General features: G+C 35.2%; 1 long non-coding RNA gene across 1 annotated transcript; it reads left to right on the top strand.

Annotated features, from left to right (window-relative positions):
* The first annotated feature begins 520 nt into the window (after window positions 1-520).
* Window positions 521-3966, top strand: LOC125495199 (uncharacterized). The gene is made up of 3 exons (XR_007271888.2): window positions 521-2563; window positions 2673-3350; window positions 3449-3966. It is a non-coding gene; the product is annotated as an uncharacterized LOC125495199 (long non-coding RNA).
* The last annotated feature ends 8019 nt before the right edge of the window (window positions 3967-11985 follow it).

Below are 11985 nucleotides of genomic sequence, written 5' to 3'. Positions count from 1 at the left end.
GTTAAGTACAGGATCAGGCTGCTGGATTAGTAGTTACTGGAGGGAAGGGACAAAAGAAATCTGGTAAAAAGAAAACGAACTTTAAAAATTCGAATTCTAAGGGTCCTAAAACTACTGATATCTATAATTACTGTAAGGAGAAGGGGCACTGAAAGAATGAATGTCCTAAGAAGAAGAAACAGCAGGATAAGAGTGAAGGTTCTGCTGCTTTGGCAGAAACTGGAGGTGATTCTGAAGAAGATCTGGCCCTAGTAGTTAATAGCCAGTCACATTGTAGGGATGTGTGGGTTCTTGATTCTAGGGCATCGTATCATATCAGTCCATGCAGGGAGTGGTTCTCAACTTACAAGCAGATAGATGGGGCAATGTTTCTATGGCAACAGTGCTGCCTGCAAAGTAGTTGGAATAGGCTCTATAAGGGTGAGGACTCATGATGGTACATTATGTACCTTGAACGAAGTTAGGCATGTTCCATTAATGACAAAGAATCTGATATCTTTGAGTCTACTAGATACAAGGGGTTCAGTTTTCAAGGTGAAGGTGGAGCTATGAGTGTCTACAAGGGTTCAAAGGTGGTTCTGAAAGGTATTAAAGTTGGTACCTTATATATTCTTCAGGGGTCTACTGTGACAGGTTCTGCTGCTGTTGCATCATCTGAGATTCACAAGGAGGAGTTGACCAAGTTGTGGCATATGAGACTTGGGCACATGGGTGAAAGAGGGATGCAAATTCGGTCAAAAAGGGATCTTCTATGTGGGCACAAGGTGCAGACCTAGAGTTTTGTGAACACTGTGTGTTTGGGAAGCTTCATCGCAGCAAGTTTCCAAAGGCGGTTCATACAACTAAAGGTACTCTTGATTATATTCACTCTGATTGTTGGGACCTTCCCGAGTTGCATCTATTGGAGGTCACAGGTATTTTGTGCGATGATTGATGACTATTCAAGAATGACTTGGGTGATTATAATGAAGCACAAAAGTGATGCCTTCAATAATTTCAAACAGTGGAAGGCTTTAGTGGAAAATCAAGTTGAAAGGAAGGTCAAAAGGTTGCTGCGAACTGATAATGGTCTGGAGTTCTGTTGGTCTGAGTTCGATGATTCTGCAAAAATGAAGGGATTACTCGCCATCATAGTGTTAGAAACACGCCACAACAGAATGGAGTTGCAGAACGCATGAATCAGACACTACTGGAGAGAGCAAGGTGCATGCTCTCAAATGCGATGGCTAGGAGGTTTTTGGAGAAGCTGTAAATACAGCTTGTTATCTGATCAATCGGGGACCCCATACAGGTATTGACTGCAAGACATCTTATGAGGTGTGGTCTGGTAAGCCTGCAGATTACTCTTTGTTGAGAGTTTTTGGTTCTACTGTTTATTATCATGTAAATGAGGGAAAACTACTAGAAGCTAGAGCTAAGAAGGGTGTATTTGTGGGTTTTGGGAGTGGAGTTAAGGGCTATAGAGTATGGTCACCTTCTGAAAATCGTGTTGTACTTAGTAGGAATGTAATATTTGATGAAAATTTCATGCTCAACTCTCCTGTGAAGTCTACTGTGGTGTCTGTCAGTGGAGATGTTGATAAACAGGTGGAGCTGCAAGTCACTCAGGCTGAGAGTGACACAACAAGAATCCGCCTTTATAGCGTCTGAATTTAGCGTCCGACGATGTAAGCGGACGGTAAATTTAACATTAGCGTCCGGTAAAGAACAGATGCAAATTAGCGTCCGCTTTTTGAGATTTGGCGTCCGTTCTTTTAAACGGACGCTAATTAGCGTCCGCGAAGTTATAATACCGTCCGATTGACGGATGCTAAATAAGAGGTATAAAAAAAAGTCCAGTCGACCATACTATCAACAATAACCCACGCCTCTCTCTCTCTCACCCTCATCTCACGTTTCTCTCTCTTCCTCACTCTCATCTCACATTTTCGTGCTCTTTCTTTCTTTCAGATCTCACGAAATCAGGTATTTCTATTCAGATTTAACTAATAAATTTGTTATTTTTTTTTAGTTTTGATTGTTGATTATGTAGTTTATTTTCTCGATTTTCTTTATTTTTTTTAATTTCGTTTTGTGTTTTTTTGTTCTTGGGTTTTCGATTTTTCCTAGATCTGAATTTCGTAAGATTTTTTTTAAATTTTTTTGTTTTTCGATTTTTCTTAATTTTTTTGAGTTTTCGATTTTATGAGATTTTGATTTTGTGTGTATTTTCTCGATTTTGATTTTGGTTTTGTGTGTTTTTATTTTTGGCTACTTGGTTTTATTTTTTTTTGGCATGAATTTTCGTCTTTTTTGGAAATCAGTTGTTCGTTTTTTTTTCGTTCTTCGCTTTTTAGGAATCAATCTGTAAAATTTATTTTCAAATCAATTTAGGGGTGGGTTATTTTTGGGAAAATATCAGATATAGATACAAATTTACAGAAGAATTCTGCTGAGTTTTAGTGGTTGAAGATGATAAATAATTTATGGGTTTTCAATGGAATGAAGATGAAATTACCCATCTTGTTGTTACTGTTGGTTCATCTTCAGCTTCTTCTTCCTTGTTCTTCCCTTAATTCTGAAGGTAATTGTGTAAATCTGATATTTTAAGTTCTTTTTTTTTTGTAAAAATGTTGTCTTTATCTTATGGGTAATTATGGGTTTAAGCTCAAATTATGTTGAATTTTTTACAGGGATGGCTTTGTTGAGGTTTAAAGAAAGGGTGGTGAGAGATCCCTTGAATTCTCTTTCTAGTTGGATTTCTGAAGATGGTGATTTAGATCATTGTTCTTGGTTTGGAATCAATTGTTCTGATGGCATTGTTGTTGTACTGTATGTTTCTAACATTAATTCTCTCAATTTTTAATTTTTTTGTATGAATTCTGAAAATGTTGCTGCATTTAATTTTGGAAAAATATTCATGATTTGGTTACTCAAATTGGTTAAGTTTTATCATGTTTGTAGTTTGGTGGCTGGGTACATGGTGGGCAGTATGTGTGCAATGCACTGCAAAGAGGTTTAGTAACAAGAATCATCATCCCTTTTGTACACTGACATGCAATGTAAGGGAATTAAATTATAATCACTCACCTCTTCAAGCTAGGAACATTAAATTAAAAAGGTCAAATGATATGCTTTTTCCTTTAGGACTGACTCGTAAGTAACTGAAAGAAAATGGTTCTGGATATTCTATGTTTGATTTTGCTACAGGAAAGCTGATTATGCCCTCTTTCCCATAGTATTTTTACATGCCACTTATCATTATTATAAGCATATACCTTGAAGTTTCTGCCTACTGTTCAGGATGACGAAGATCAGCAAGATCCAGATGAAAGATGGGATCCAGATTCTGATATGGAGATTGAAGATCGGTGCGTAAAATTCATTTGTTTTGCTTGTTTTCACATTTTAACCTCTTTATTTGACACCTCTATTTTGGGTCTTCATATTGTTGTTTTATTTGGTGCAGTCCTTTATCTGTTCGAAACAGAGTGAAGAGAGAGGTTGTGGAGCCTGATGCTAAAGATTCGGTATGTTTCTTGCTATCTAGTTTTTTTAATGAGTCTGTGCTATGGTTACTGTATTTCATGATATTCCTCCATACCTTCTTTTGATAAGCAAGAATATTTGGTTGAGAGGCATGTACATAATTATAGGGAATTCAGTGTCTGGAAAATATTTTCGGATTTATTTAAATGTCTGCTGAATATTAGCTGAAGTTCATTACAGTTTTTCTTGTCATTTTGATGCACAACTTCTATTTGGATACCGAATCTTTGAAAAGGACCTGTGGACAGTGTCTCTAGTAGGATACTTGGAATCATTGATGGTATTTGCCGTCGATGATTTATGGAGCATTGCAAGGAAAAATGAAATTTAAGAATACTAGTGAAGTTATTACTCTGTTATTTCAAACTAATACTGTGTACCTCTTAAGATATTTGCTGACATGTATTTCTAGTTTTTAATTACAAAGTAACTATCATGCAAAGCAGTACTCACTACTAATGTACACCTTCTGGAAAAAAACTCAAACAAGGCTAAGAAGAAGATCAACCTTCATTGCTAAGCAACCAAAATTGCTTTAACCTCTACTTAAGCTCACAAGGCAACAAAACAAATAAGATCCAGCATGAATGAAGTTGGAATTATGGATTTACAATTTAGGTAACGATTAGCACTTAAACTGCAGAACAGAAGAAATGATTAACAAGGAGAAAGAAGAGAAGAATTTCAGCAAAGGAAGCTTTTTGAGCAGTGACGAGGATGGTTTTGAGGGTGCTTGGTTCACTGCAAATGTTCTTGAGGTGATTGGGAAGGACAGCTGATGCCCTGCACATCAGACCACATCCTCCAAAGGCAGGAAAAGTCCACAAGTTCAAGTAGTTTGAAGAAGTTGATGCTCTTTATAATGATGGGTGGTGGGTGGGCTGCATTTCTAAAGTCCTTGGTGACTCAAAATATTTAGTTTTGTTCTAGATTTTGGTTGTGGAGTTTAAATTAGTGTACATGTAATTATATGAGATTTGTATTAGATTTTGTTCTAAGTATACTAGAATTTAGTTCTAGAATTATTTTTTCACTTGTATCTACATTTATTATCAATAATAATTGAATTGATTAATTTGTTTGCCTTAATAAAAGAAGTATGGTATTTGCATCATTTCATATCTTATTACATTTGATATCAATTAATCAAAAGAAAAAAGCTTCCAAGAGTAGGGTTTGTGACTGCCAGAGACATTGATTAGCGACTGCCAGGGAAATTAGCGACTGCCAGGGAAATTAGCGACTGCCAGGGAAATTAGCGACTGCCAGGGAAATTAGCGACCGCCTAGGCGGTCGCTAATTAGCGACTGTACCTGTCGGTCGCTAATTAGCGACTGCCAAGGCGGTCGCTAATTAGAGTCTGCCGCTGGCGGTCGCTAATTAGTGACTCCTTGAGGAAGCGGTCGCTAAATTCTTAAAATCGGACGCTAAATATTTAGCGTCCGCGTTGCGGACGCTATTTGGAGAATTAGCGACCATGGGTTTTGCATCAGCTGTTTAGCGTCCGTCGGCGGACGCTAATTTATTTAGCGTCCAATTCCGTGTTTTTAGCGTCTGATTTTTGCGGACGTTAAAGTCTGACATTCTTGTTGTGTGAATCACAGCACCAAGGTGGAGAAGATCAACATGAAGAAGAGCCATCTAGCTATCAGCCATCTGAAATTCATCAACCAAGCATAGCACTTGATAGAGCTAGAAGAGTTGGTGTGGGGCCTCCAAAGAGGTATGGTTTTGAAGATATGGTGGCCTATGCAGTTCAGGTTGCTGAGGAGGTGGAGGTTGAAAATCATGAGCCATCCACATATAAAGAAGCTGTTTTTGGAAGTGAGTCTACTTTATGGCTTGCTGCAATGGGAGATGAGATGGAGTCTCTAGATAAAAATCAGACTTGGGAGTTAGTCAAACGTCCTAAGAAGAGGAAGATTGTGACATGCAAATGGGTCTTCAGGAAGAAAGAAGGGTCTTCACCTACTGAGGGGGTTAAGTATAAAGCTCGGGTTGTTGCAAGAGGGTTCACACAAAGGGAAGGGGTAGATTATAATGAGATTTTCTCACCTGCAGTCAGACATACTTCCATCAGGGTGCTACTAGCAATGGTTGCACATCAGGATCTTGAACTTGAGCAACTAGATGTGAAAACAGCTTTCCTACATGGGGAGTTGGAAGAAGAGATTTATATGACACAACCAGTTGGGTTCCAAGTTTTGGGAAAAGAAGACTATGTTTACAGGTTGAACAAGTCCTTGTATGGGCTAAAGCAATCTCCTAGGCAGTGGTATAAGCGGTTTGACATCTACATGAATGAGTTGGGCTACAACAGAAGTGAGTATGATTGATGTGTGTACCATAACAACCTGGGTGATGGTTCTTTCATAAACCTGGTTCTGTATGTAGATGATATGCTTATAGCTGCTAAGGCTAAGTCTGATATTCAGAGGTTGAAGGGTCTTCTCAGTGCTGAGTTTGAGATGAAAGATTTGGGTGCTGCAAAGAAGATTTTGGGGATGGAGATCTATAGGGAAAGATCTCAGAAGAAACTTTTCTTGTCACAGAAAGGTTATATTCAGAAGATTCTGACAAGGTTTAGCATGACAACTGCAAAGCCTATAGACACTCTAAGTGCTTCAAATAATCATTTGTATGTGGCTTTTGCACCCAAAACTGCTGAGGAGAAGGAGTACATGAGTCGGGTTCCTTATGTTAGTGCAGTAGGGAGTTTGATGTACACTATGGTTTGCACTAGGTCGGATCTTGCACATGCAGTCAGTGTTGTTAGTAGGTTCATGGGTGATCCTCGTAAGGAGCATTGGCAGGCAGTCAAGAGGATTTTTCGGTAATAAGAGGTACTTCTGATGTTGGTCTCATTTATGGGAATGATACCCAGTGTTTAGTCACTGGTTATTCGGATTCTGATTATGCTGGAGATTTTGACAGTAGGAGGTCAATGACTGGTTATGTATTTACTCTTGGTGGTTCTGTCGTTAGTTGGAAGGCAACTTTGCAGGCTACAGTTACTTTGTCTACTACTGAAGCAGAGTACATGGCATTGACAGCAGCTGCTAAAGAGGGAATATGGCTAAAGGGACTAGTTAGTGATCTTGGGTTACATCATGATCAGGCTACTGTGTACTGTGACAGTCTGAGTGCAATATGTTTAGCTAAGGATCAAGTCCATCATGAGAGGACTAAACATATTGATGTGAGATACCATTTCCTGAGGAGTGAGACTAGGATTAAGGTGAAAAAGGTAGGAACTGCTGATAATCCTGCTGATATGTTCACCAAGCCGGTTCCGCAGAGTAAGTTTCAACATTGTTTGGACTTACTCAATGTTCGTGATTCTTAATTGCCCTCCTTGGGAAATTCTGGGGTCCTTAGGGACTAATCTGTTCTGGTTGTCTTTTGGGACAAATCTGGTGTTTGGGAGATTCTGGGCATTGTGATAAATGCATCTGTTTTTCTGGTTATTGTGAGAGGATTCAAGTCAAGGTGGAGATTTGTAAAAATATGCCTTGAATCATTGTGCATCGAAGGTGTTCGACGAAATGCATCAAAAGGGAATTTCGGGGTACCGCCCGATCGGGTCGGGCGAGGCCGCCCGATCGGGCCCGCAACGAGAGAAAGCTGGAAGTGAAAAGGAGACTCACCCGATGGCTCTGGGCGTGTTCGCCCGATCGGGCGAAGTACCGTAACTACGACTGGGCGACTTCGCCCGACCGGGCGCGCAACGAAGCTGGGGAAGGAAATAATTACCGCCCGATCGGGCGGCTGCCCGGTAAACGCGGAAACGCGTTTTTCTGACGGGATATAAATACATTATTTATATCTTAGGGTTTTAGACTACGAAATTCACTCTATTCTCTCTGTAATCTGGTTTTCCTCACATAATAAAATATTCTCTCTCTCTCTGCCGTGGATGTAGCCAAATTGGTGAACCACGTAAATCTGTTATCTGTTTTTATTATTTTTGCATTCATTATTTGTTTCTCTCTCACATCCGTTATAACATGAAGAATAATAAAACACCAAGGGCAAGAATCGCAAATAGGAAGCCTTAGTGCTAGAGCAGGGTGCTATGACAGAAAGATTATGAGAAGTACATGACTAATATGCTATAGTAAGCAAAACTTCAATGTAATTTAAACATTAGCAGTTTCAGTGCAAGAGATGAGTACGCAAAAACATAGCCACAAGACAAGACATCAGACATGAGTAAAATAGAATAAAGTGGATTCAAGAAAAAGAAAAGAAATGAAAAGTTTTTTCTTACCTTGCCCACAAAAAGCTAATATGGCTTAGATTTGTGAATATTTATAAGACCAGTCGGCAAATGCTTCCTGAATAATCTACAATCATCGTCCTTGGCTAGATGAACCCTAAATGCTTCTTCTTCTTTCCTTCCTTTAATATTAGGTAAATTATCATGAGAATATATAGGAAAAAATTTCAGATATATATACCCAAAAAATTGAAGGATTTTGTCCTCGATCAAGTATAATAAACTAAATAATATTAGGATCGGATAAGTTATGGAGATAATATATTCAATAATATTAGATGACCACAACGTTTTGCTAGAAGCTAATTGTGGTTTGTTGGACTAATATGATTAGGGCCAACTACTAGTATTATTGGGTCCTATGAGGTCACACAAGTAATAACACTTGGATAATATCCAAACCCATTTGTGAAATGGGTTGGACGGTTTTATGGTGGATGGAAAAGATGTGTAACTTATGAGTTTATTAGGCACATAATGTATCACATTATGAGGCCAATAAAACCTCATGAAGTTCACTTGTAACCACTCCTATATATTTGTATTAGGAGTTATATTGTTGAGCATCTTTGTGTGTGTCATCTTCTTAAGAGAAAAATTTGATTTTTCTCTCTAGTTTTCCTCCCCATATTTCGGCCTTCATACACCACCAAAAGCAAGTGAGTTTTTCTCTCTTCCGTACTAGCATACGTGGTGATCCAAGTGTTGTTCGTGGACCAACATTAGAGGAACGGCGCTTGACGTTCTAAGGTGATCTCCACTAGAAGTTTGGTGGAAAAGAGGAACATACGCATCAAAGGTATAATTCTATACTATTGTTTGATTCATACTAATTTATGCAATGATCTTGGGTTAGATGTACAAGTATATGATACTTGGTTTTTCCGCATTATGCATTTAAGTTCCTACAAAAATCTCAGTCATTTTATACAAATCTAACTTCAGTTCTTTGTCGAATTCTTGGATAAGAGCGAATGAATAGCCATTTCTACATTCCAGGATTTCATTTCTTAAAAAATCTTATATTATAGAGAACAAACATATGTCAAAAGCTTGAGATGAAGGAAGCCTTAGTCAAACAGTAACGAAGCAAGGCTAATCTCTCAACCACCAAAGGCTTTCGCAAGAAGCAATCGTGAAGCTTGAAGACCAATATGAACGTGTGAAAGTGTTTAAAAATATGTGTTTGTTTGTTTGTTTTTTATAAGTACGTGAGTATGGGAGATTTCATACTTCGGGCACAAAAGTATGAGTAAAGTGTAGGTCAAAGTGTATTCTTCAAAAGTGTCTTTAGATTCAGGAAATTGATGCATATTTATAGGAAAAGGCAGCATGCGCGTCACGCAAAGAGTGCGCTAGGCGCACGTCTCTGAGTAATGCAAAGAGACGCGTGTTAGGCGCAGAATGATGAGCCTGACATGACACTACCGATATGCTGATCGAGCGCACGTGGCTCGTTGTTTTGAAAAAAGATAAAAATATCGGCCTGTTTGGTGCACTCTCTGCGTGACACATAGAGATGCGTGTCAGGCGTCGATTGGTGCGCTTGACACGATACAACCAATGCGCTGGGGAATACGACGCTATAAGCCCATCGCCTGCATCATTTATGTTTTGCCGGCTTTTTTCTCAAACGCGCTTTTGAATGATTTTCTTTTATCCTTTAAATCCAGAATCTCAATTTTACGGGATAAAAATCTGGTTTCAATTTTATTTATTTCTGAAAATATTTATTAAAATAATAAATAAAAACAATTAATTATCATTGAATATTAATTGAGCATTTTCAGAGGGTTGGGCTCAAAACATTTTAAATAGGATCAAAATACAATTAACTAGCAAGGAATAATTTATTGGGCTTTAAAATAAGAATTTTGAATTATTATTGCAAATACAGTTTAAAATAGTTTTGGGCATGACTATTCGGATTGCTCTTCTTTTGGGTCGTACCAACTAAAAACGTGGTAAGTTTCATCATTGGGCCACTAAATAGGGGAAACACTATTATGTGTCTACAATACTTCCATAGAAAAAACTTAAGTATGTATCCTAAAAAAAAGTTAATATCATGTTGTTCTAAACAGTGTTTCGTGTGTTCTAAAATTTAAGTTTATTTCCTTAAAAAAAATTAAAGTTTCCTAAAAAGAATTAATTATTTTATTTTAAAAAGTGTTGCATATGTTCTAAAAGTTAAGTATATTTACTAAAAAAAGTTTAATTATGTTATTTTCAAACGTGTTTACATTTGTTCTAAAAAGTCTTTCACATTATCTATAAAGTTAAGTATGTTTCATAAAAAGTATTTTCTAAAAATGTTACATATGTTAATCTGTTCTCATATAAGAGAAGTTTTCATAAAAAAAATATGTTCACAAACGCGCTCGAGCGCGCACACACACGTTTAAGTTAATAAGAGTACCACCCTTATGGTTAAAACCGTGAGAACCGCTCATTTTTCCTTATTTTACGAAGATTCTGCTTATCTCGCAACGTTTTTGCTCATTTTATATTTCACCTCATTTAACATTTTTATACCCATTTTGCTTCGTTTTTGCTCATTTAATGTTTTCTACTCATTTTATGCTTTTACCCATTTTTTATATTTTTATTGCTTATTTTATGAAGTTTTTGCTCATTTTAATTGGTTTTCATGGTTCTCACCATAAGAGGGTTCACACTAAAACCCAAAATATATATATATATATATATATATATATATATATATATGTATATATGTATATATATATGTATATATGTATATATGTATGTATATATATATATATGTATATATGTATATATATATGTATATATGTATATATGTATATATATATATATATATGTATATATGTATATATATATATATATGTATGTATATATGTATATATATATATATATGTATATGTATATGTATATGTATATATATATATATATATATGTATATGTATATATATATATATGTATATGTATATGTATATATATATATATGTATATATATATGTATATGTATATTATATAATATATATATATATATTATATATATATATATATATATATATATATATTAGTATGTATGTATGTATGTATGTATGTATGTATGTATGTATGTATGTATGTATGTATGTATGTATGTATGTATGTTGTATGTATGTATGTATGTATGTATGTATGTATGTATGTATGTATGTATAATGTATATATGTATATGTATATATATATATATATATATATATATGTAATATATATATGTATATATATATATATATATATATATATGTATATATATATATGTATATATATATATATATACATATATATATATATATACATATATATATATACATATATATATATATATATACATATACATATATACATATATACATACATATATACATATATACATATATTTATACATATATACATATATACATATATATATATATACATATATATATATATATATATATATATATGTATGTATCAAGTCGAATACAATAGTATAAAAATTATAATATGTTGACTTGCAAAGGTAAAATTACTTACCTTTAGCTTAAATAATATTATAATTTGAGAATCAAACTTTCTTTAAAACTCTAATTATCCATTAATCAGAATTAATACTTTTAAAAATACAATATGATATGACAATCATACATGATGCTTTGGATGCTCTTGATAGAAGTTTCCTTTATATAGATAGATAGAACATAAAAGTTCACATGAAAATACTTCTTATGTGAGAACATGATCGAGAAAAATGGAATTATAATCCATTTTAGTGACAATGTTATTTGTTTTTGACATATAATATCATGATTCTTTAAACTGAAAATGTAATCCTAGTAGAAAACTAGCTCCGCAAGCTAAGGAAAAAGAAAATGTTATAATATACCAAAATAAATTATATATTACTAAAAAATAAGTATTTTCATATCCTCATATAGCATTCTAAATTTTAAGGGAAAATATCTAAATCTTAAATTTATAAATAAAATTCTTACGTGGAAGTCCATAAGATAGTTTTCCTAAAATAAAACAAAAACATCTTGTCCTTCTTCCGAGAGTAAAACGTTTTCCATATTAGAAAACACCTTAGCCACATGCCACGGCCTAGGGGTATACTGTAGAAGTCCTTGCAGATCTGATACGATCTATCCAATGCTTGGCTGAAATTGCAA

Source organism: Beta vulgaris, chromosome 2 (genome assembly GCF_026745355.1).
Source record: "Beta vulgaris subsp. vulgaris cultivar EL10 chromosome 2, EL10.2, whole genome shotgun sequence".
Classification (NCBI taxonomy): Eukaryota; Viridiplantae; Streptophyta; class Magnoliopsida; order Caryophyllales; family Amaranthaceae; genus Beta; species Beta vulgaris.
This window is presented reverse-complemented; position numbering and strand designations above follow the sequence as displayed.